Source organism: Saccostrea echinata, unplaced genomic scaffold, assembly GCF_033153115.1.
Source record: "Saccostrea echinata isolate AGI-Se365-2 ecotype Australia unplaced genomic scaffold, CSIRO_AGI_Sech_v1 ptg000013l, whole genome shotgun sequence".
Lineage (NCBI taxonomy): Eukaryota > Metazoa > Mollusca > Bivalvia > Ostreida > Ostreidae > Saccostrea > Saccostrea echinata.
Window position 1 is genome coordinate 6257501 of NW_026889762.1, and position 23577 is coordinate 6281077.

General features: G+C 34.0%; 1 long non-coding RNA gene across 1 annotated transcript; it reads left to right on the forward strand.

Moving 5' to 3' along the window:
• Nucleotides 1-16952: 16952 nt before the first annotated feature.
• Nucleotides 16953-17829, forward strand: LOC133186460 (uncharacterized). Its single transcript, XR_009721057.1, has 3 exons — nt 16953-16981; nt 17287-17572; nt 17803-17829. It is a non-coding gene; the product is annotated as an uncharacterized LOC133186460 (long non-coding RNA).
• The last annotated feature ends 5748 nt before the right edge of the window (nt 17830-23577 follow it).

Here is a 23577-nt window from a genome sequence, read left to right on the forward strand (position 1 = left end):
TGTCGTTAATAGCATTCGATTCTCCTGATATGATATGACATTTTAATAACGAGCATTCTCTCTTTCTTTCACATGTGCAATTTATTTGATTTTTATTTGGAATTAATCAGTTTCCAGAAATAGCGATTTTCGATATATTAAAAACAATTCTCGCTTTCATTGTCGTGTTTCCCTTCTAAAAATGCATGTTGGGAGTTTAATTTGTGCTACATATATTTAATATAACCCAAAGAAATGCTTATTTAAATGTTTCATATTTATTTCAGGATATTCAGTCAGAAATGCTAAAATCCGAACCCGATCTTTAAAGCTTTCAACAAAGCTACATGTATTTACAAAAAAATCAGCATGCTCACAATATCGATGAATCGGGCCACAGTCCACTAATACATTTTCATTAGGGAACAGTGTTAACGTTTTCTCACGCAGCCCGTCCCTTCTTATTTTATATACTGCTTGCAAGTTCAGGAACTATTTCCTTTTACGGAACTTCTTTCTTCCCCTACCGATTCTAAAAATACGCTTGCATCTATTCTATAGTCCTAAACATTTTAACTTACTACTGTTGTCGGAATGCGTGGCCTAATGGTTAGCGCACCTGCCTTTCAACCCAAGGGTTTTGAGTTCGATCCCTGCTTGAAGAGCAATTTTTTTTAAAAGTAGACTTTTACGGAAACATCCAAAAATGTTTAACGACTAGTAATTTGTTTAGGAGAAATGATTTCTCTTATGTTTTATTAAGGTCTTTCGTCTTCAGTGGAAGACCCTTCTATTATTCTTCGGTTTCTTTTTCATTTTAATTAGGGTCTTCCGTCTTCAGCGGAAGACCCTTCTATTATTCTTCGGTTTCTTTTTTACCTTTATTATTAGGGTCTTCCGTCTTCAGCGGAAGACCCTTCTGTTATTCTTCGGTTTCTTTTTTACCTTTATTATTATTCTTTTTTCTTCTTACAAAATTTGTGCAGACGATTTCTCGGAGATGGTTCGTTCGATTTTATTCAAATTTTCGTGGTTGATGCGTTGACATCTGAAGTTAATTCCGGCAATATCGTTTTTTGAAAATCACTTCCGGTCGGAAGTTATCGCCCTTTTATTAAAATTCAGAGGACCTCCTTGTCTGCGATGGAACTCAAAAACGGCTTAAGCTAGAGCGCTGAAACTTTCAGTGATGATAGAGGACATGTTGCCATTATGCACCTGGGTTTAAATATTTTCCGGAAGTGCCTAGTATGGAAGCTCGGTAGGGGTCGAAATTTAGGACACGAATCAAGAGTGAATTTTTAAGACATTTTGTGTCATATCTTTTAAAGTATAATTATTTTGTTAAAACATATTAAACAAAATTTGTGCAGAATGACAAGATCTGTAACATGATATCAAGAAAAAAGGGCTGACTTATCACATTAGGGGCCGATAAGGGCCAAAAGTCTTTAATCGATAACTCTTAAACAAGCAATATTTTGGTATACATTAATGAAGCAAAAATATTTATTTAAACAATTTACAACTATACAGTATGATTTTTACGTCATATGACACATAATCAGGGGCCACAAGGGGCCAGAATGCTAAATCTTTGACGATTTATATCTCGAAAAGGGGAAACATTTTGAAAAGCAATATTGAACAAAAGTTGTTTAGAATGATGGTCTCAACAATGTGCATCCTTTGAATTTTTCCTAAACAGTCCCTATAAGGACTTAAAGGGACGGCCCCTAAATATTTCAAGTCTACATATCTCGAAAACGAAACGAAACTTCTGAATACTTTTTGAACAAAAAGTCTTCAGAATTACAAGACCTTTCATGTATTATCAAGAAAAAGGGGCTGATTCCTCAAATTAGGGGCTTAGAGGGGCCAAAAGTCTTTCATCTTTAACTCCTTAACGTTAAATATTTTGATATTAATTATTGAAGCAAAAATGTTCATCTTCACAATCTGCAACTATATGTCTTAAAATTTTCATCAAATATTACGAAATTAGGGGCCATAAGGGGCCAGAATGCTTAATCTTTGACACTTTATATCTCGAAAAGGGGAAATATTTTGAAAAGCAATATTGAACAAAAGTTGTTTAAAATGATGTTCTCAACAATGTGCATCCTTTGAATTTTTCCTAAACAGCCCCTATAAGGACTTAAAGGTACAGCCCCTAAATATATCAAGTCTAGATGTCTCGAAAACGAATCGAAACTTCTGAATAGATGTTGAACAAAAAGTCTTCAGAATTACAAGACCTTTCATATGATATCAAGAAAAAGGGGCTGACCCCTCGAATTAGGGGCTCAAAGGGGCTAAAAGTCTTTCATCTATAACCCTTTTACAGTAATGTTCATCTTCACGATCTGCTACTATAAACATTTTAAAATCGTTATCAAATATTGCGTTTTTTGGTGCCATAATGATCAAAATTTTGTTAACCATAACTGAAGCAAATTGTACGTTTTCACTATTTATATATTTATGAACGAAAATCTCAGTCAATTTCGTATCTCATCTTATCAAAAATCGGACGGAAGACCCACTCGTTGCTCGCAACGAGATCGCATCTAGTTATTATTATTTTTATTCTTTTTTTCTTCTTACAATATTTGTGCAGACGATTTCTCGGAGATGGCTCATTCGATTTTCTTCAAATTTTCATGGTAGATGCGTTGATATCTGAAGTTAATTCCGGCAATTCCGTTAAGGGATATTTACTTCCGGTCGGAAGTTATCGCCCTTTTATCAAAATTTAGAGGACCTCCTTGTCTGCGATGGAACTCAAAAACGGCTTAAGTTAGAGCGCTGAAATTTTCAGTGATGATAGAGGACATGTTGCCATATTGCACCTGGGTTTAGATATTTTCCGGAAGTGCCTAGTATGGAAGCTCGGTAAGGGTCGAAATTTAGGACACGAATCATGAGTGAATTTTTGAGACATTTTGTATCATATCTTTTAAAGTATAATTATTTTGTTAAGACATATTGAACAATATTTGTGCAGAATGAAAAGATCTGTAACATGATATCAAGAAAAAAGGGCTGACTCATCACATTAGGGGCTGACAGGGGCCAAAAGTCTTTAATCGATAACTCTTAAACAAGCAATATTTTTGTATACATTACTGAAGCAAAATTATTTATCTTAACAACCTACAACTATATATTATAATTTTTACGTCATATGTCACATAAATAGGGGCCACAAGGGGCCAGAATGCTTAATCTTTGAAGCTTTATATCTCGAAAAGGGGAAACATTTTGAAAAGCAATATTGAACAAAAGTTGTTTAGAATGATGATCTGAACAATGTGCATCCTTTGAATTTTTCCTAAACAGCCCCTATAAGGACTTAAAGGGACGGCCCCTAAATATTTCAAGTCTACATATCTCGAAAACGAAACGAAACTTCTGAATAGTTGTTGAACAGAGAGTCTTCAAAATTACAAGACCTTTCATGTGATATCAAGGAAAAGGGGCTGACCCCTCAAATTAGGGGCTCAGAGTGGCTAAAAGTCTTTCATCTATAACTCCTTAACGTTAAATATTTTGATATTAATTATTGAGGCAAAAATGTTCATCTTCACCATTTGCAACTAGATATCTTAAAATTTTCTTCAAATATTACGTAATAAGGGGCCATAAGGGGCAAGAATGCTTAATCTTTGAAGCTTTATATCTCGAAAAGGGGAATCATTTTGAAAAGCAATATTGAACAAAGGTTGTTTAGAATGATGATCTGAACAATGTGCATCCTTTGAATTGTTCCTAAACAGCCCCTATAAGGACTTAAAGGGACGGCCCCTAAATATTTCAAGTCTACATATCACGAAAACGAAATGAAACTTCTGAATAGTTGATGAAGAAAAAGTCTTCAGAATTACAAGACCTTTCATGTGATATCAAGACACCTCGAATTAGGGGCTCAAAGGGGCTAAAAGTCTTTCATCTATAACCCTTTTACAGTAATGTTCAGCTTCACGATCTGCTACTATAAACATTTTAAAATCATCATCAAATATTGTGTTTTTTGGTGCCATAATGATCAAAATTTTGTTAAACATAACTGAACCAAATTGTACGTTTTTACTATTTATATATTTATGAACGAAAATCTCAGTCAAATTCGTATCTCATCTTATCAAAAATCGGACGGAAGACCCACTCGTTGCTCGCAACGAGATCGCATCTAGTTATTATTATTATTTTTATTCTTTTTTCTTCTTACAAAATTTGTGCAGACGATTTCTCGGAGATGGCTCGTTCGATTTTATTCAAATTTTCATGGTAGATGCGTTGATATCTGAAGTTAATTCCGGCAATTCCGTTAAGGGATATTTACTTCCGGTCGGAAGTTATCGCCCTTTTATCAAAATTTAGAGGACCTCCTTGTCTGCGATGGAACTCAAAAACGGCTTAAGATAGAGCGCTGAAATTTTCAGTGATGATAGAGGACATGTTGCCATTTTGCACCTGGGTTTAGATATTTTCCGGAAGTGCCTAGTATGGAAGCTCGGTAGGGGTCGAAATTTAGGACACGAATCATGAGTGAATTTTTGAGACATTTTGTGTCATATCTTTTAAAGTATAATTATTTTGTTAAAACATATTGAACAATATTTGTGCAGAATAAAAAGATCTGTAACATGATATCAAGAAAAAAGGGCTGACTCATCACATTAGGGGCCGATAGGGGCCGAAAGTCTTGAATCGATAACTCTTAAACAAGCAATATTTTTGTATACATTACTGAAGCAAAATTATTTATCTTAACAAACTACAACTATATATTATGATTTTTACGTCATATGTTACATAAATAAGGGCCACAAGGGGCCAGAATTCCTAATCTTTGAAGCTTTATATCTCGAAAAGGGGAAACATTTTGAAAAGCAATATTGAACAAAAGTTGTTTAGAATGATGATCTGAACAATGTGCATCCTTTGAATTTTTCCTAAACAGCCCCTATAAGGACTTAAAGGGACGGCCCCTAAATATTTCAAGTCTACATATCTCGAAAACGAAACGAAACTTCTGAATAGTTGTTGAACAAAAAGTCTTCAAAATTACAAGACCTTTCATGTGATATCAAGAAAAAGGGGCTGACCCCTCAAATTAGGGGCTCAGAGGGGCCAAAAGTCTTTCATCTATAACTCTTTAACGTTAAATATTTTGATATTAATTATTGAAGCAAAAATGTTCATCTTCACAATCTGCAACTATATATCTTAAAATTCTCTTCAAATATTACGTAATTAGGGGCCATAAGGGGCCAGAATGCTTAATCTATGACGCGTTATATCTCGAAAAGGGGAAACATTTTGAAAAGCAATATTGAACAAAAAATGTTCAAAATAATGTTCTAAACAAGATGCAACCTTTCATTTTTTGCTAAACGTCCCCATTAAGGAGTTGAAGGACGGGTCCCTAAATACCTCTTTTGCAAATATCTCCCAAACGAAAAGAATTTCTGACTAGTTGTTGAACAAAAAGTGTTCAAAATCATGAGAGCTTTAAAGTGATATGAAGAAAAAGGGGCTGGACCCTCAAAATAGGGGCTGAGAGGGGCCGAAAGTCTTTGAACAATAACTCTTTAACGATCAATATTTTGTAATGCATTACTGAAGCAAAAATGTTTATCTCAACAATTTACAAGTATATATTATGAAATTCACATCATATGTTACATAATTAGGGGTCATAAGGGGCCAGAATGCTAAATCTTTGACGCTCTATATCTCAAAAGGGGGAAATATTTTGATAAGCAATATTGAACAAAAGATGTTCAAAATAATGTTCTAAACAATATGCAACCTTTCATTTTTTGCTAAACGTCCCCATAAAGGAGTTGAAGGGCCGGCCCCTATATACTTCTTTTGCAAATATCTCCCAAACGAAAAAGAATTTCTGACTAGTTGTTGAACAAAAAGTGTTCAAAATCATGAGAGCTTTAAAGTGATATGAAGAAAAAGGGGCTGGACCCTCAAAATAGGGGCTGAGAGGGGCCGAAAGTCTTTGATCAATAACTCTTTAACGATCAATATTTTGTAATGCATTACTGAAGCAAAAATGTTTATCTCAACAATTTACAAGTATATATTATGAAATTCACATCATATGTTACATAATTAGGGGAAATAAGGGGCCAGAATGCTAAATCTTTGACGCTCTATATCTCAAAAGGGGGAAATATTTTGATAAGCAATATTGAACAGAAGATGTTCAAAATAATGTTCTAAACAATATGCAACCTTTCATTTTTTGCTAAACGTCCCCATTAAGGAGTTGAAGGGCCGGCCCCTAAATACTTCTTTTGCAAATATCTCCCAAACGAAAAAGAATTTCTGACTAGTTGTTGAACAAAAAGTGTTCAAAATCATGAGAGCTTTAAGGTGATATGAAGAAAAAGGGGCTGGACCCTCAAAATAGAGGCTGAGAAAGGCCGAAAGTCTTTGAACAATTACTCTTTAACGATCAATATTTTGTAATGCATTACTGAAGCAAAAATGTTTATCTCAGCAATTTACAAGTATATATTATGATATTCACATCATATGTTACATAATTAGGGGCCCAGAGGGGCCAGAATTCGTAATCTTTGACGCTTTATATCTCAAAAGTGGGAAATATTTTGATAAGCAATATTGAACAAAAGATGTTCAAAATAATATTCTGAACAATATAGGACCTTTTGATTTTTGCTAAAAGTACTCATAAAGGAGTTGAAGGGCCGGCCCCTAAATATATCCTTCGCATATATTTTGGAAACAAAAAAGAATTTTTGAATAGTTGTTCAACAAAAAGTGTTCAAAATCATGAGAGCTTTAAGGTGATATCAAGGAAAAAGGTCTGACCCCTTAAATAAGGGGCCGAGAGGGGCCGAAAGTATACAATCAATAACTCTTTAATGATCAATATTTTGTAATATATTACTGAAGCGAAATAGTTCATCTTCACACACTTTATCTAAATAACATGATGTTGATATCATATATTACGCAATAAGAGGTCTTGCGGGGGCCAGATTGCATAATCTTTGGCGCAATATATCTCGAAAAGGAAGAATATTTTGATAAACAGTATTGAACAAAAGACGATCAAAATAATATTCTAAACAATATGCAACCTTTCATTTTTTGCTAGACGTCCCCATTTAGGACTTGAAGGGCCGGCCCTTAATACTTCTTTTGCATATATCCCGAAAACAAAAAAGAATTTCTGAATAGTTGTTGAACAAAAAGTAATCAAAATCATAAGAGCTTTAAGATGATATCAAGAAAAAGGGGCTGACCTCTCACAATAGGGGCCAAGAAGGGCCGAAAGTCTTTAATCTATAACCGTTTAATGATCAATATTTTTTTTAAACATTATGAAAGCAAAATTGTTCGTCTTAACAATTTATTTATATCATTATATTTGAACAAAAATCTCAGTCAATTTCTTATCTCATCTTATCAAAAATCGGACGGAAGACCCACTCGTTGCTCGCAACGAGATCTCATCTAGTTATTATTATTATTATTAATTTTTTTTTTTGCTTGTCAAAGATTTTTCAGATAAAGTGTCAATTATTACTTAGATGCTACGTGCCTGAAAGATACTCTGAGAAAAGGGAGTACCCCCCTTTCCCCACTCCACTTGTGTGTGTATACATGTATTTGTTAATTTGTGTTCTGGTTAAATGCTTTTATGCCGTGTTCTAAATCATTTTCTTACACCAAATTACTCAGTTTATTTTTAGCGATTTCTTATTTTTTACCAAGTCGCGCAAATACTAACTCCCTTTTTCTCTTTTGATATTTTCCCTGACCAAAATCTGATCAGCAAGGACTAAGTGTATTTGAGTGCTAGGCTGTACGATGAAGTGACAACGTGTTTACTGTTGAGTATTTATGGAGTTTATTACTTTTTTGTGATGCATATTTCAATAAATGGAATACAAGGTGTAAATCACTCTGCATGTGCACATCTTTAAACGGGTACAGTTGTGTATTTCCAGGTATGAATAAGTTTACAGCGTTCGACGTGTTCTCTCGATATGCATCAATTGTATTTGAATGCATATGGATATATATGCATAATAAATACGCTGGTTGTCTGTTCCATTCTTACAATAGATTATTGCAAATTGTTTGTACGAGTTTTACTGTGTATTATTTCAAGTTTATTGTGCATATATTGGTATGCTTTTAAAAAACACGCGCATCTATATTTTTTCTTCCAAACTTCCATTTATATTATTCAAAACGATAATTATCGTTATGTCTGTTTTTATCTGTTCTGGTTTTAAAATGTTTTCATCAATCCACGTGTTCCCAAATACTTTACTATCGGAGATGTGCACGCGTCGATAGCCAAACCAAAAATTCACTCAAGTGTGACGAGGGTACTGGGGTACATGTATATATTGTTACAATAAGACAAGGTATCTGAAAGAAATATGGCGGAATAGTTGGTATGAAACATGTCGTACATTGATGCAAATGTTGCGTTTTTAAGAATTTATGTCAGCTTTAATCACACAACAAAATTATGATGTTAGCATACTTAAATAAGAAAAAAAAAAGAAAATCATTTCCGGGTTTTGAATTAATTATAAAAACAAATCAAATTCATTGCAATAAAATTCTGAAATAATTTATTAAAACTTTACTATCAACCCTGTAATATAAATAGGCAACGTGCGACACAGAAGTCGCTTATGAAGTTCACACCATGGCCACGTGCCGGAGTTACCTGTCAATGTTTAATCTATTTCATTGTTTACATTTCAATAAGATAACGGAATCATTTTAAAGTAAGACTGGTCACCATTATGATTCGGAAGATTCTCTTTAAAAGATTAAAGTTGGTATAACCATGATGAAAATCTTTGATGAAAAATTTGTATGGAAATATTTGTGTTGAAAAAGGATTAATTTTCTGTTTCAGAACGCAAAGAAAGCACAAAGCTTGTGCGTTTGATGGTTAAAGTAAAGTAACCGCAGATCGCAAGTCCATACGCAATGAATCACAAAATTAGAAGCAAAATTAAACACGATTGGGAAATAAATTGTTGGTAACGTTAAAACAATGAAAATATGGAGATAACGAACATTTAGAATTTAAGACTGATTAAATGCGTTTTGTACTAAAATCAAATCAAAGATTAAGATTATTTATTTGAAAGATTCGATATACGTAAAGAAAATAATATTTTCCCATAAGTCGTGTTTGTAAATTTGATTTAGAACACTGACCACTGGTTTACATGCACGCGGTGGTGCCATAACCACAAGCGATCATAGGAAAGGTTGGTTGCGTAATTGTGAACAAAACCCGGCCAGGCTTTATGGATTAAGGCTACATGCATCATGATCAAATTTAAAGCAGAGATAAGCCAACATAATCTCAAATATTCGATATTAATAATTTTCCATCAATTGTCGTGTTTACAAAATAGATTTAATACTCCGATTTTCTTTTTGCTTACGACTGCGGGTCAATCATGTCAATGGTTCACACGCGGTGGATTGCTTTAGATCTTTTCGACCGCGCATGATCGAGGATGGGTTACGTTACGGTAAACACAATTTAGAATCTGGGGTCCAGGTGAATGTAAGAATCGCGAAGTTAATGATTGTGCTTGACTCTTAGAATTTTTTTTTTGCGTTAATATTGTTTGCTTTCATATTTAAACAAAGTATATATACTTGTACTTTTTTCTATTTCTCTCTCTTTCTCTCTTGGAAGGTTCCTTATTTTAAAACATAATAAAAAGAGAAATTGTCACCGAATAATCTGAATGAGAACCAAAGAGCACGTTTAAAACATAATTAAAAAAAATAGGATAATTATAGTGTTGTAAGATATATTATCTATGGCAAGTTTATTTCAATTATACGCATAAAGAGTTCTCCCTCACTAGCCAAATGAAAACGGGTCCTTGTTTACGTCTCAAGCTTTTTTCCCTACCATACACAAGACTCCAACGAAATAATATTTTCATGTGCTTACAAAATAGATTTAATAGGCCGATGTTTCTTCTGTTTACGACTGCGGGTAAATGGTTCAAACGCGGTGGATCTCTTATGATTTCCTCGGCCACGCGTGATCGAGGGATGGGTTACGTAACGGTAAACACAACACAGTCTGAGGTCCAGGTGAATGTTAGAAGCGCGCAGTTAATGATTGTGCATTTTTTTTTACATTTTAAAATTCTTCTTTGAAATAAATATTATATGTTTTTATATTTTAAAAAGAAAAGATACTTATATTAAGTATATAGATATCTGTGTCTTGGAAGGCTTTTTTGTTTTAAAACGCAATAAAAAGAGACGTTGTCACCGAATAATCTGTACAGAAACCAAAGAACACATTTAAAATCTAATTAAAAAAAATTATTAGGATTCAGTGTTAGATGACGGACGAAAGTTCTGTATAAAGAGTTTTGGTCTTAATAGTGATAAATTTTAGGCAAATTTCTGCAAATTGCAACAAATAAATCATTTTTATAACAATTTGCAGTTTTGATTCTGACTTTTCCGGCCATTCAGTCATCACTTCCGGCTGACATCAAAGTCACAAGGCCAGAAAAAACTTTTAAAAACTCAATTAAAATCATTTTATAAAGGTCTTTCGTTTTCACGGAAGACCTTATAGTGATTCCACTGTTTCTTCTTCTTATTTTTTTGACCAGATTTTGTGCACGCGTTTTCTCGAAAACTGTTCTGTGGTTTTCAGTGAATTTTTCAGGAAAAATGAGTCATTTAATGAACTTTGTTCATCATAGAGAAAATTTGGTAAATTCTCTTTTGGTTCCAAGTTATGGACTATTTCCTGATATTTAAATGGACTTTTGTCGCTGAATGTTCTAAAGAACAGCTAAAGATATGAACTCGAGACTTATTGGAGAAGATAGATCATGACCTTCAGATTTACAAGAGGCCCAAGGGCCTTGAATCACTCTTCTAATAAACTGTACAACCTATCATTTCTATCTGAAGCCTTCAAGTATCCTGTATATTTAGATAAACCCTTGAAATTTCAATTCACACTCTGAGAACCCAAGATGATTCTAAGCCAATTAGTACCTGAGAGTTGGTCATGGTGACCTACTTATCACTTGTCATTCTCTGAGGACCCATCAATTAAATTTGATGATTCTAAGCCAATTAATACCTAAAATGTTTTTTTTTAAAAATTATAACCATAAAATTTTATAAGTAGGTCAAAGTGACCTACTTTTCAGTTGCTGTACTCCAAGGACCCAAGATGAATCAACTGATAAAGTTTGATGATTCTAAACCAATCAGTACTTGAAATATTTAATTAAAGCCATAAATTTTCAAAAGTAGGTCACGGTGACCTACTTTTCAGTTGTTGTACTCCGAAGACCCAAGATACAACGATTGACAAAGTTTGATGATTCTAAGCCAATTAGTACCCAAAATATTTAATTAAAGTCATAAAATTCAAAGTAGGTCACGGTGACCTACTTTTCAGTCAACCTACTCCGAGGACCCAAGATGCATCAACTGACAAATTTTGATAATTCTAAGCCAAATAGTACCCGAAAATGTTAAATACAGCCATAAAATTTCAAAAGTAGGTCACGGTGACCTACTTTTCAGTCAACCTACTCCGAAGACCCAAGATGCATCAACTGACAAAGTTTGATGATTCTAAGCCAAAAAGTACCTGAAATCTTTAATTAAAGCCATAAATTTTCAAAAGTAGGTCAGGGTGACCTACGTTTCAGTTGTCATACTCCGAGGATCCAAGATGCATCAACTGACAAAGTTCTGATGATTGTAAGCCAATAAGTACCTGAAATATTTAATTAAAGCCATAAATTTTTAAAAGTAGGTCAGGGTGATCTACTTTTCAGTTATTGTACTCCGAGGACCCAAGATGCATCAACTGACAAAGTTTGAAGATTCTAAGCCAATTAGTACCAGTAATATTTAATTAAAGCCATAAATTTTCAAAAGTAGGTCACGGTGACCTACTTTTCAGTCGACCTACTCCGAAGACCCAAGATGCATCAACTGACAAAGTTTGATGATTCTTAGCCAATTAGTACCTGAAATATTTAATTATAGTCATATTAATTGAAAAGTAGGTCACGGTGACCTACTTTTCAGTTGACGTTTTTTGAAGATCCAAGATGCATCAACTTACAAAGTTTTATGATCATAGCCCTCAAAATGTCCAAATTATGCCTCTAAAACGCTTTGAAATCGAATGCCCGCGAAGTTCAAAAAGTAGGTCACTGTGATCTATTTTTGAATAAATATGTTTTATGGCCCCAAGATGCATCATCTTACAAGATTTCATGATTCTAAACCTCTCTGTATTCGAATTAATGGCCTTAATTGTTTTGAAAAAGATTAGCCATAAAATTCAAAAAGTAGGTCAAGGTGACCTACTTTTTAGTTGACGTACTTTGTCGTCCCAAGATACATCAGCTGACAAAGTTTGGTGATCATAGGCCTTAAATTGTTCAAAATATGCCTCTAAATCATTTTCAAAAAGAATGGCCGCAAAATTTAAAAAGTAGGTCACCGTGACCTACTTTTGAGTCAACATGATATGAGGTCCATAGATGCATCAACTGACAAGATTTGATGATCCTAGTCCTTATAGTAAGCAAAATATCAACATTTTAATAAAATGTAATTTTTGGTCAACTTTGAAGTGACCTTGAGACCACGCCCTTTGCCCCAGGGTAAATCCCCATGCAAATTTCTACAACATATCCTCATCCTTTTTTGTAAGTTTGGTGATAATCTGCCCAGTGGTTCTTGAGAAGAAGATTTTTTGGCAACCAGTACTTTTGTTTCTATTTTCCTAATTATCTCCCCTTGTTTAAGGGCCACAACCCTAGTTTTAGTATAAACGAGAGCTCTTGGGCCAAGGATACCCTCTGACAAATTTGACAATAATTGGCCAAGGGGTTCTTGAGTTATGGCCCATATTCTAAAAAGTTTACGCACACCGCACACCGCATGTCGCACACCGCTTAAATGGCCATAGTATTAGCTCTTTGAGCCTTTGGCTCAGAAGAGCTAAAAACAAAACAAAAAAAAAACAAAAAAACAAAAAAACAAAAAAAAAAAACAAAAAAAAAAAACAAAAACAACAACAACAACAAAAAAAAAAAAAAAAAAAAAAAAAAAAAAACAACAAAAAACAAAAAAGCAAAAAATTAAAGTAACCACATTGTGAAAGTACTGATAATTGACAAAATGTTAAGAGATTTTTTAGTATACCTGTCAATGAGGTATGAATTAAGATGGTTAATCCCCCCTCGAAAATCATAACATCACATCTTGATTCAAACACTTTCCTCAATAAATGTTCGTTTCAACAGCTTCTCACTGACCAAATACACCACAAAGTCACATATAAATGGCTATTTATTATTTAAATAGCAAACAGGTCTCTGTATTTAGCAAGTGTATTTGAACTTGGAATTTTCCTTAAGACCACGGTGAAAATAAAAGTAAGTGAACTTAAACTGTTTTGTAGAGTGAGTCTTCGTACCTATTTCTGCATGTGTTAAAAGAAACATTTTTTTCATATTTGTTCTAAAAAAGAAAACTATCATAATGGAGTGATGATCCACTCTTTTAAATTATGGAGTTATAGCATCCAATTTATGTCAGTTTTTGTGAAAATTGAGTGCGTTGCCATTTTGTTCTGTAAATCATAATCAATTTCGCAGTAACTGTTTTCAGGTATATGTATTGTCAATTTTGTATGCAAATGGTTATAAACATTACCTAAATTTAACAAAAAGTGGAATTTATAAGAATTAAATTTATCGATTTTTTATCGGTCTTTCTGAAGGCATATGGCTGGCTTACCCCCCCCCCCCCCCCCCCAGTTTCTTTTATCTTTAATAAATACTTGCGTTCTGATTCTGGAAATTTGATTTATTTTTATATTTAGGTAGAATAGTCAATTTTGCATGTTATCAATGGATACCTTCATACTGTTAATCTTGGTGTCCGGAGTCGAGCAGATGGACACTAGGGGTTCCACGTCCGCAGACTCTCCATGTGTTCATAAATACATTTGTTTATTTTCATTTTACTGATAGACCGTACGGCTTTAAATTCTTCAATGAAGATATATAAAATTAATAAATTCTTTTATTCGCTTAAAATTAAACTCGATTTGCTGTGTTTCGATTTCGCCAATAATTTCACATTTTCTTTAACCCCTCGGATAATGTAGGTTTGTGCCCGTTTCGCACACAGTTGAAATTCAGATGTGGAAAAAAAAACGTGTGCACAACGGGAATTTATCTATGTAAGATAATTAATTGCTAGAGTCTTTAAAACAGTTTGTGAAGGGAAAGGCGAACCAAAGTTAAGAGTTGGAAAGAAAATTACATGCAATTGACAAATGTATCTGATTAATTACATGTATTGTACTGTATTATCCGTTTCCTAAGAAGTACTATTGATTTTTAAGGAAATTAAAAATATTTACTCAATTATTTTACATTGATTTATCGATCAAATCATATTATTCATTTATTTATTCCATCTTCATTCTGCTAATGAAAAAAGGTGATTTGAAATATGAATATTCATCAACTCTTTGTACTTTTTTAGATAATACATTTTAAAAAAAAAAAAAGGCAAAACCATATTTTTGTTCTGAAAACTGAACTCACTCCTACTGGTCCATACCTAATTATTAAGAAGTGTGTGCAGAACAGGAACACAAAGTGACCGTAAAAAATGTATGTAGCGACAATTAATTAACAGGTTCAGTCTATATATAATCATCAAACTTCAAACTTGCTATTTTCATCTGTTGATTTTTTAGGATACCAAAAATGAAGTCTTCAGACTATCTACAGAGAAGAGATTTATTTGTTGTCTTTTTCACATTAATTTAAAGTTTCTACTTTTCAAAAACATTCGCTTTAAATATATGTAATTCGCATTATTTTGCTACGAAGTTAATAATTAAAAAACCATGTGAAAAGAGTATACAACTATTAAGTCTTGGTTTTCTGTATCCTTTTTGTGCATTATGCAGGTCTAGTCGGCCTCCGTTTTCGGAGTATTGCCAAAAAGAGTTGCTGTTCTTTGTTTGGTTAAGCGTCCAATAAATTGCCCTATCCTCCAAATAAGGAGGCCGCCTAGACCTTTTATGTCCAATTTAATGTTACAAGTATGATCAACCTGTAATCTATCTGCAATATATTCCTAGTATAGTATCCTACGACTTTGAAGCTATCAGATCATTATTTTCACCACTTACTTGATTTTCGGAATGCCATGTTATTGATGATATAAATATCCCAATGTGGATGGGGGCCTATACAGGATCTCACGATGCCAGGTCTCCTGCATCTCCAGAGCCACGTCACGTGATCTACACTGTCCTGTGATCTTCCTCTGTAATGTACACTCTCTCCTGTCTGTTTCAATTCCTCTAAATACTTCTTCCTTTTATTTTTATTTCCTCGTACAATATCACTTGGGATCATCACTTATGTTATGAAATGAAAGAAAGTAATACAGTAGTAAGTGTTCTGATTTGAATCAAAATACATAAGCACGTAAATAAGGGATTTAGAGTGAAAATTATATGACAGTAGTGCTCTTATATGAAAAATTCATTAGTATCAAAATATATATAATTTATGTTCCTTGAATACTGGGCGCATAGCCCTGTGTACTACTTTATTAATGAAACAGAATTTATGTCTGTGTTTTAACTAGCTGATTTCTTGTGAATTTTTTTTTATAGATTTAGTTTTTTACGTGTTGAATACTCTATTTCAAACTGATACTGATTATTAAGAATAATCCTGTTAAATACATGGATATCAGTCATATCACACACTTACAGATCTGAGCTACGTCTTCACAGATTGTCGTGTCCTTCATGGTTATATGAGTCAGTATGTTCATCTGTAGACGGAATATCAGTACGTAATCAATGTCAACACTAATGACACACTTCTCTCCAGGTTTTCTGTGGTATCCGCTTGATCTCAGGTTTCTCTGTGCTGTGTTAAAACTGGATAAATAAAAGACGGCGTCAATAGAATTTTCACTTTTTAATATATGGGGCATAATCTCCTCCTGGGCATGCCTGGTGAGGCGTTCCCTTGTTTGATCCTCCCAGAGAAAATCAAATGACTTCAGTCTGTCCAGAGTCTGCTTTGCTTCCTCACTTGTTACAGGATTCTCGTACGTTGCAACTCGTATCTCATTAAGTATGTACAGCCACTCTGTGTCAGTGAAGTCAGGAGGATCGGAATCAGAACACAGGAAACAGAATAACATGGACACCTCATCAACAGTCAGTGTGGAGAAATGGTCTAAAGATAAAAAGAATTATGTACTGTTATAATGAATTTTAGCTATAAACTTAAAATAAATATTTTTGATATGATCATATTGCTGGTACAATGTATATTAAAGGCCCCAAGCAGCCAAAAAGCCGGTTAACATTTTGAAAAGCAGTTTCCTCTCTTAAGGTACAGTACCAACGAGACCCAACCCGACACCTAAGCAGTCCCAGAAAGCAGTCCCCGGGACTGCTTTGGGACCCCTCTGGGACTGCTGTGGGACTGCTCTAGGACCGCTGTGGGACTGCTCTGGGACTGCTGTGGGGCTGCTTTGGGACTGCTCTAGAAAGCAGACCCATCAGTCCCAGCAGTCTTTGGGACTGCTTTGTTCACTCATGCGTGAAATGGCTTTGGTTCTCCTCGGAAACATGTGATTGCTGAATGGAGCCTTAGCAGTCTGTTTTCTTTGAGAGTCAAAGAAGTGACGCAAGTCTTTAAGGTTTTCAATCACATGTTCTTGTTTTTCAGATGCCAAAGACGCAGCGGCACTTTCTCCATCACTGGTGAAATGGGAATTGACGAGTGGACGGTCATCACTTTGTTACTCCCCGATACAGTTTGCGGCCCATCTCTTCTCATCTCCAATGGTTATCTCCGGAGGAATGGTTGCAGTGCAGTCTTTCTGTCCTGGGCAGGTAACTTCCTTTCCTTTGCTTTGTAGGTGTGTGCCTTTCTTGCATAGTTTGTTCCCACAGAACACTGCCACCACATTTTCCCTCTGAGTTACATTTTCACTTACGGTATAAGTCACTTGAGTGGCAGCTTGAAATGGGTTTTTTCCAATGGCACTGAAGTTGGCATTATCATACCGAGCATCTCCTTCCGCTCTGATAGCAGTATCATGAAGTCCTTATTTTTCAATAATTTCTTGATTGTTTTGTCTATTTTCTTCATACTGTTTTTATTTACTTTGGTGATAATTTTTCCCAATCTGTTGCAGGTTTGTTGCATATTGGCGGCTGAAGCTGGTTCAATATTTGCACCAAGAAGCATACCACGCATACCCTCTGTTGTAAGACTGGTACCCAGGTGACCGACAGCCATGGCCACATTTAGCTGTGCAGCTATTCGTCCTCTTCCAGACCCCCTAACCTCTTCGTAAAGCTTTTCTCGGTGACTGGTATAGTGGCACTTCTTACATCGGATGGAAAGGATCAATGCCAGGTCTCATTTTTCGTCCCCATGCTGATTCCAGTCCATTGAACCGTGAAAGTCTTGAAACTTTTGTGAGTGTTCTTTAAATGCGTGATTCCACAATTTAGCAGTCTTTTCTTGGTGAAGTACTTTGTATAATTTTGAATTCGGGTCATCTGACATAGCTTCCATATAGGAGTCTACAGGCTGGACTTCACTTGGCCCGGGTCGCAAAATCTTCATCTCGGTTATTAGCATCTGTATCTGCAAACATTCCATTTTTCAGTGGCCTTACAATGTCACTAAACTCTTCTTTACTTAGTCTTCTTACGGGAACTAGAAATTGGACTTGGCTGGTAGTCCCTATATTCTTCTGGCCTTTGTTGTGAGGAATACTTCCTTTTTTGTATTGAGGTTGATGAAACCATTTTGGTCCTTTTTTGGCATGATTATTTTGTTAACTGTACACTTGCAGTATTGTTGACTTTTGTGTTGTTTATTTTACAGCTGCCTGGTCTTCTAAAAGAAACTCCATTCTTTGATGAATAATTGAAAAGCCTCATCAATTCCCCTTTGCTAAAGAACCCCTTATCTTAATCACCAGCCATTAAGCAGTGATCACTGTTATCAAAGCTTCAAGGTACATCATTGAAGTCTCTTTTGACACCATTTTTTCGAGTCTCTGACTTTGTTTTAGAATTCAGATTTTCAATTTTTTGCTAATTAATTCCTTCTAAATCAGTAAACTTCCCGTTTCTTAGCTAATTAGAGCTTATTAATTAGAGTTAAAAAAACTTTTAAGCAGATAGCCAAGAACTTCAACATTTTAGCTTGCATTTCATTCCAAATTTTTTTCTCAATAATTCACTCTTTAGATTTTTTCAAGTTTTGAAATTAATATACTGTAGATGAATTTGTACAGAAATTTAGCCTAAAATTCAAAAATCTGTTAGGAAGAATTATCTCCTATTTTTCATCCCTTAAGGACAAAGATGAATTTTGATGCACTAGTATATGAAAGATAAATAAATAAAAGAAATTTTCAGCAAATTTCATTTAATTTCATTTAATTTCATTAACATTTAGTTGTCTTAAAGGTCTTACGCAAGGAAATAGCCAGTCAAAATGAACTTAGTCAATTATAGTTCTCTATATAGAGAGACAATTTCTTTTTCTTTTTTCATTTTCGGCAACTTATTTTAGGCCTACAGTATTAATTTTGGACTCATGTACTAGGAATATCATATCTACAGTATTTACTCTCAATTTTCTTTCTTAAACAGGTTGGAGAGAATACTCGAAATCGGGTATTATCCGTGAACTCGCGTATAGTCCCCGAAATCGGGGTATCGTTGTATCCGCGAAATCGGGTATAGGCGGTGTAATCACCTTATAAAACTTAAACAATGGGATGGCGCATTTTGCCGAGTCAACTTTCACCTAGAGACAAATGTTATCTAAAGGTATCACTAGCCAAATAACAATTTGGAAGTCTGAATTAATGCGCATATGACAACAAATGCCCGTGGAGCTTAGTACATTTCATGATCTTCACCCAAACAAACGTTTGTTCTGCTTTTATATGTTATATAATGTTAAATGTATTTGCATCTTCTTCATGTTCATACCCAACACAACAGAACTATTAAATATCAGAAGTCTGGAATTTATAATATTTCCACATCAATACGACAAACATGAACATTTTGTAAATAATTCAATTTATAAGGAAACACATTTCACACACAAAATAATCTGACATTTAAACAGGGGGTTTTCTATTGTATTTAATTATGCGTCATTAATTGCTTTAACATTCATCTTGTGCATAAAAATAATTCATTACAAAATGTATAAACTATTTAATGGTTAAAATGTTTCAAATTAAGACAAAAACTAATATAACGCGTATATTATTTAGTATTTTTTCGGGGGGGGGGGGGAGGGGGTTGTTGTTGTTGTTATGAATCTATTTCATCAGTTAATTTCTTGTCGTTGAATAGCATTCCTTACATATATCTTGTACCGTACATAATTATGTTTTATAAACAGAGAATGACAATTAAAGCTAATTTCCAGAAGTTATAAAAGGCGACAAATTCTTTCTCATTTATTTTTTTTAAATTATTAAAATTTCCTTTGGATTCAACATGCCTCCATGCAACGTTTTAGCAAAGACAATGATGTTCTCAGCAACATAGCTTGTGAGAAAAAAATAACTGTTGATCAATTAATTTCGCTGAGTCGGCAATATTTTACCATTTTTCGGCGACTTCAGGGGACGAAAGCAAATAGCTATAACGGTTGTTACTAGCTGCTTATATTAATTATTCCTTGTCTGGACTATCTCGGTCAAGCGAAAATTAACCTCGAATGTGCTATGCATGTGTCCAAGAGAAACATCCCTCCCCTTTCAAAATAATCAAATTAAATGTAAAATGTTATTGTAGAGTTTTGTGCTAAACGTCATTGAATGGTATATATTCATTGCATGATAAAGAGAGAAGATCTATTCATCTAATAAAAATCATATTGATTCCCTATTTTGCCCTCTTGAGTGAATAGAATTCTTCATATCTCCAAAACATTCATGCAATAATTGTTTATATACCGAAACAATATGAGGTTAAAATAGAAACCTGTTATTTTCTACCACATTCGACAAGTTTTAAAAATAACTAAACTTCATGTTTATTTTTTAACACATTTTTCACCATAGATGAATAATAACAAAAAGTAATAACCATGAGTAATAAGTATCACAGATTACAGAAAAGACAGGGAATTATGAAGTTGTAGTTCCCTGTCACGTGACGTACTGTCTAGAATCAATCAGATAACGTATTTTAGCATATTATAATGAGGTTTAAAGCGATATAACCTAAAATAAACTACTGACTCTGAAGGGAAAATCTACCCTGTCTATCCAATACTATAATAATAATAACTAGAAACTCATTGCGAGCAATGAGAGGTCTTCCGTCCGATTCTGAAAATAAAAATGAAAATTCAAGCTGGAAAAGTGATAAAAGAAATTTAGATACTTTGCAGATTTAACCCTGGTCGTCAGCGGCAAAATCCAACGCGCTAACCATTACGCCATTTCAACTCCCGCTTCAATGTGAAAATGACGATTATCAAGAGTTTGGATTTATCAATTCGAAAACAAATTATATAATTAGTATTTTGAAAAGAGGCTCTCTTAACCCTACAAATATTACAGAAAAATATTGAAGTTGAAGTAATATTTTTTTTAAATTCGCATCTGGTAGCGAAGGGAACTAACGACGACGCTTGAAAAAGTCCCTTTGCCAATCTAGAAATCATGTTCTATCATCTCTAACCAAAAAAAAAAAAAATAAAAAATAAAAAATAAATAAAAAATAAAAAAAGAAAAAAAAAAGAAAAAAGAAAAACACTCAACATCATTTATAAAGATGAAAACGTAAATTTAAGCAAACAAATTTGGGATTAAACCCAGATCACCTTCGTGAAAATTCAATATGGAAACCACTACACCAGCGCAATTTTACCAGCCATCATCAATGTTTACTTTCTATCATTGCCTGAAGTAACGAGCGTCAGGGAGGTTAAAAGTTTTTATTTTTATATAGTGCGGAATTATAGATTTAGAGCTAGCTAGACAAAATTTTATGCAAGCAGATTCACATCGGAATTCGTTACTTGAGTTTAATCAATAACAAATAATCTATTACTGATGAACTGATGATAGTGTTTACTCCCTTTATTCTTTGTGTATTCAACTTTTTATTCCATGCAATTCCATATACCTATATTTCATACAAACGTGTCCGTGTAATCTTTTTCTACACTTCTGCATCAGACCATTTTTCTACTATGAAAAAGAGGCACGATACATTATTTTGCACCAAAAGTCACGAGTAATTCTTCGCGCCTTTCCTTTGAAATGTATGTTCTATTGAATGGTCTCTATTCAATAGAATATATATTGTTGTATGTACCGTAAAAATTACTCATTTTATTGCATTTGGATTTCAGAGTATTTGTGTTTCAAAGACAGCTTATCCATTTCATAATCTGTCAGATCAAAAAATTCCTTCATATTTCATTGATCCTTATGGTAGTTTCATTCAACAAGACACTCGGCTGTCTCCGTAAACTCCGACCTGCCAATCGGCAATCCTCGACTGACTCCGCTACGCTCCATATAAACCTCGGAATTGATTGGTAGAGAAAAATGCATCAAATCGATTACATTTCTCTGCCGGAAACTGCCTTGTAATTCATTTCATATTTTACTCTGCATAAAATTCTTCAAACATTTTTTTTCTTTTGTCTAATTCTTCCTTGTATATTGGTTTTGATCACAACATCATGAAAGTAGTCTTTGAAAGCAAAACATAGTGTTGGGTGTGCTTCAAAGTAACTCAGACTTCAAAGGTATAACATTTGGAGGAATTTCAAATAAGATCACATGACTGTATCAGCAACATGGTAGAACACCATTGACGTCCGAGGTTAGCGTGCGATGAACGAGCCCTCCGAAGAGTTCCGAGTGCCATCTTGCTCGTCGGAGTTTACGAAGACAGCCGCCATTTTGGACCCGCTTCAAATTTTAAAATGCGAATATCTAGAGTTTGGATTTATCAATTTTTAAACAAATTATATATTAAGCCTTTTTGGAAATGTCTCTATTAATCCTACTAATATCAAAGAAAAATATTGAAGAACAAAAAAGTTAGAAAATTCGACTTTTTAAATTCGCATCCAGTAACAACAGGAAGTACCGACGACGAAAGAAAAGTCACGTCCAGGTTGGATTTTATCATGTTCTATAATCCCTGAAAGTTTCACATTGATATCTTTAGCCGTTCTTGAGATTATCCCTGGACAAAATTTCATTTTAAAATCAGGAAATGGTCCATAACTTGGCACCGGATGTGATTAATGAAATTTACTCTCGGATAAAATAAATTCAGCCTACGACACGTTTTCCCTGCAAATTTCATACCAATCCACCCAATAGTCTCCGAGAAATCGCGTGCACAAAATTAGAAAGTCAAAAAAATAATAAGAAGAATAACTAGATGAGATCTCGTTGCGAGCAACGAGTGGGTCTTCCGTCCGATTGTTGAGAAGATGAGACAAGAATTTGACTGAGATTTTCGTTCATATAAAATGATATGAATAAATTGTTAAGACAAACAATTTTGCTTTAATAATGTTTAACAAAATATTGATCATTAAAGGGTTATAGATTAAAGACTTTTGGCCCTTCTTGGCCCCTAATGTGAGAGGTCAGCTTTTTCTTGATATCATCTTAAAGCTCTCATGATTTTGAACACTTTTTGTTCAACAATTATTCAGAAATTCTTTTTTTTGTTTTATTTCAAAATACTAATTGTGATATATGCAAAAGAAATATTAAGGGCCAGCCCTTCAAGTTCTAAATGGGGACGTCTAGCATAAATTGAAAGAGTGCATATTGTTCAGAATATTATTTTGAACATCTTTTGTTCAATACTGTTCATCAAAATATTCTTCCTTTTCGATATATTGAGCTAAAGATTATGCAATCTGGCCCCCTAAAGACCCCTTATTGCGCAATATATGACATCAACCTCATGAACTATTTCGCTTCAGTAATATATCACAAGAAATTGATCATTAAAGAGTTATTGATTGTATACTTTCGGTCGCTCTCGGCCCCTCAATTAAGGGATCAGACCCTTTTCCTTGATATCACCTTAAAGCTCTCATGATTTTGAACATTTTTGTTCAACAAGTATTCTGAAATTCTTTATCGCTTCCGAGATATATGCAAAAGAAATATTTAGGGGCTGCCCCTTCAACTCCTTAATGGGGCGTTTAGCAAAAACGAAAAGGTTACATATTGTTTAAAACCTTATTTTGAACATCTTTTATTCAACACTGCTTATCAAAATATTTCCCTATTTCGGGATATTGAGTGCCACAGATTTGTCATTCTGGCCCCTTGTGGCCCCTAATTATGTAACATATGATGTGAACATTATAATATATAGTTGTAAATTGTTGAGATAAACATGTTTGCTTCAGTAATGATTTACAAAATATTGAGCATTACAGAGTTATT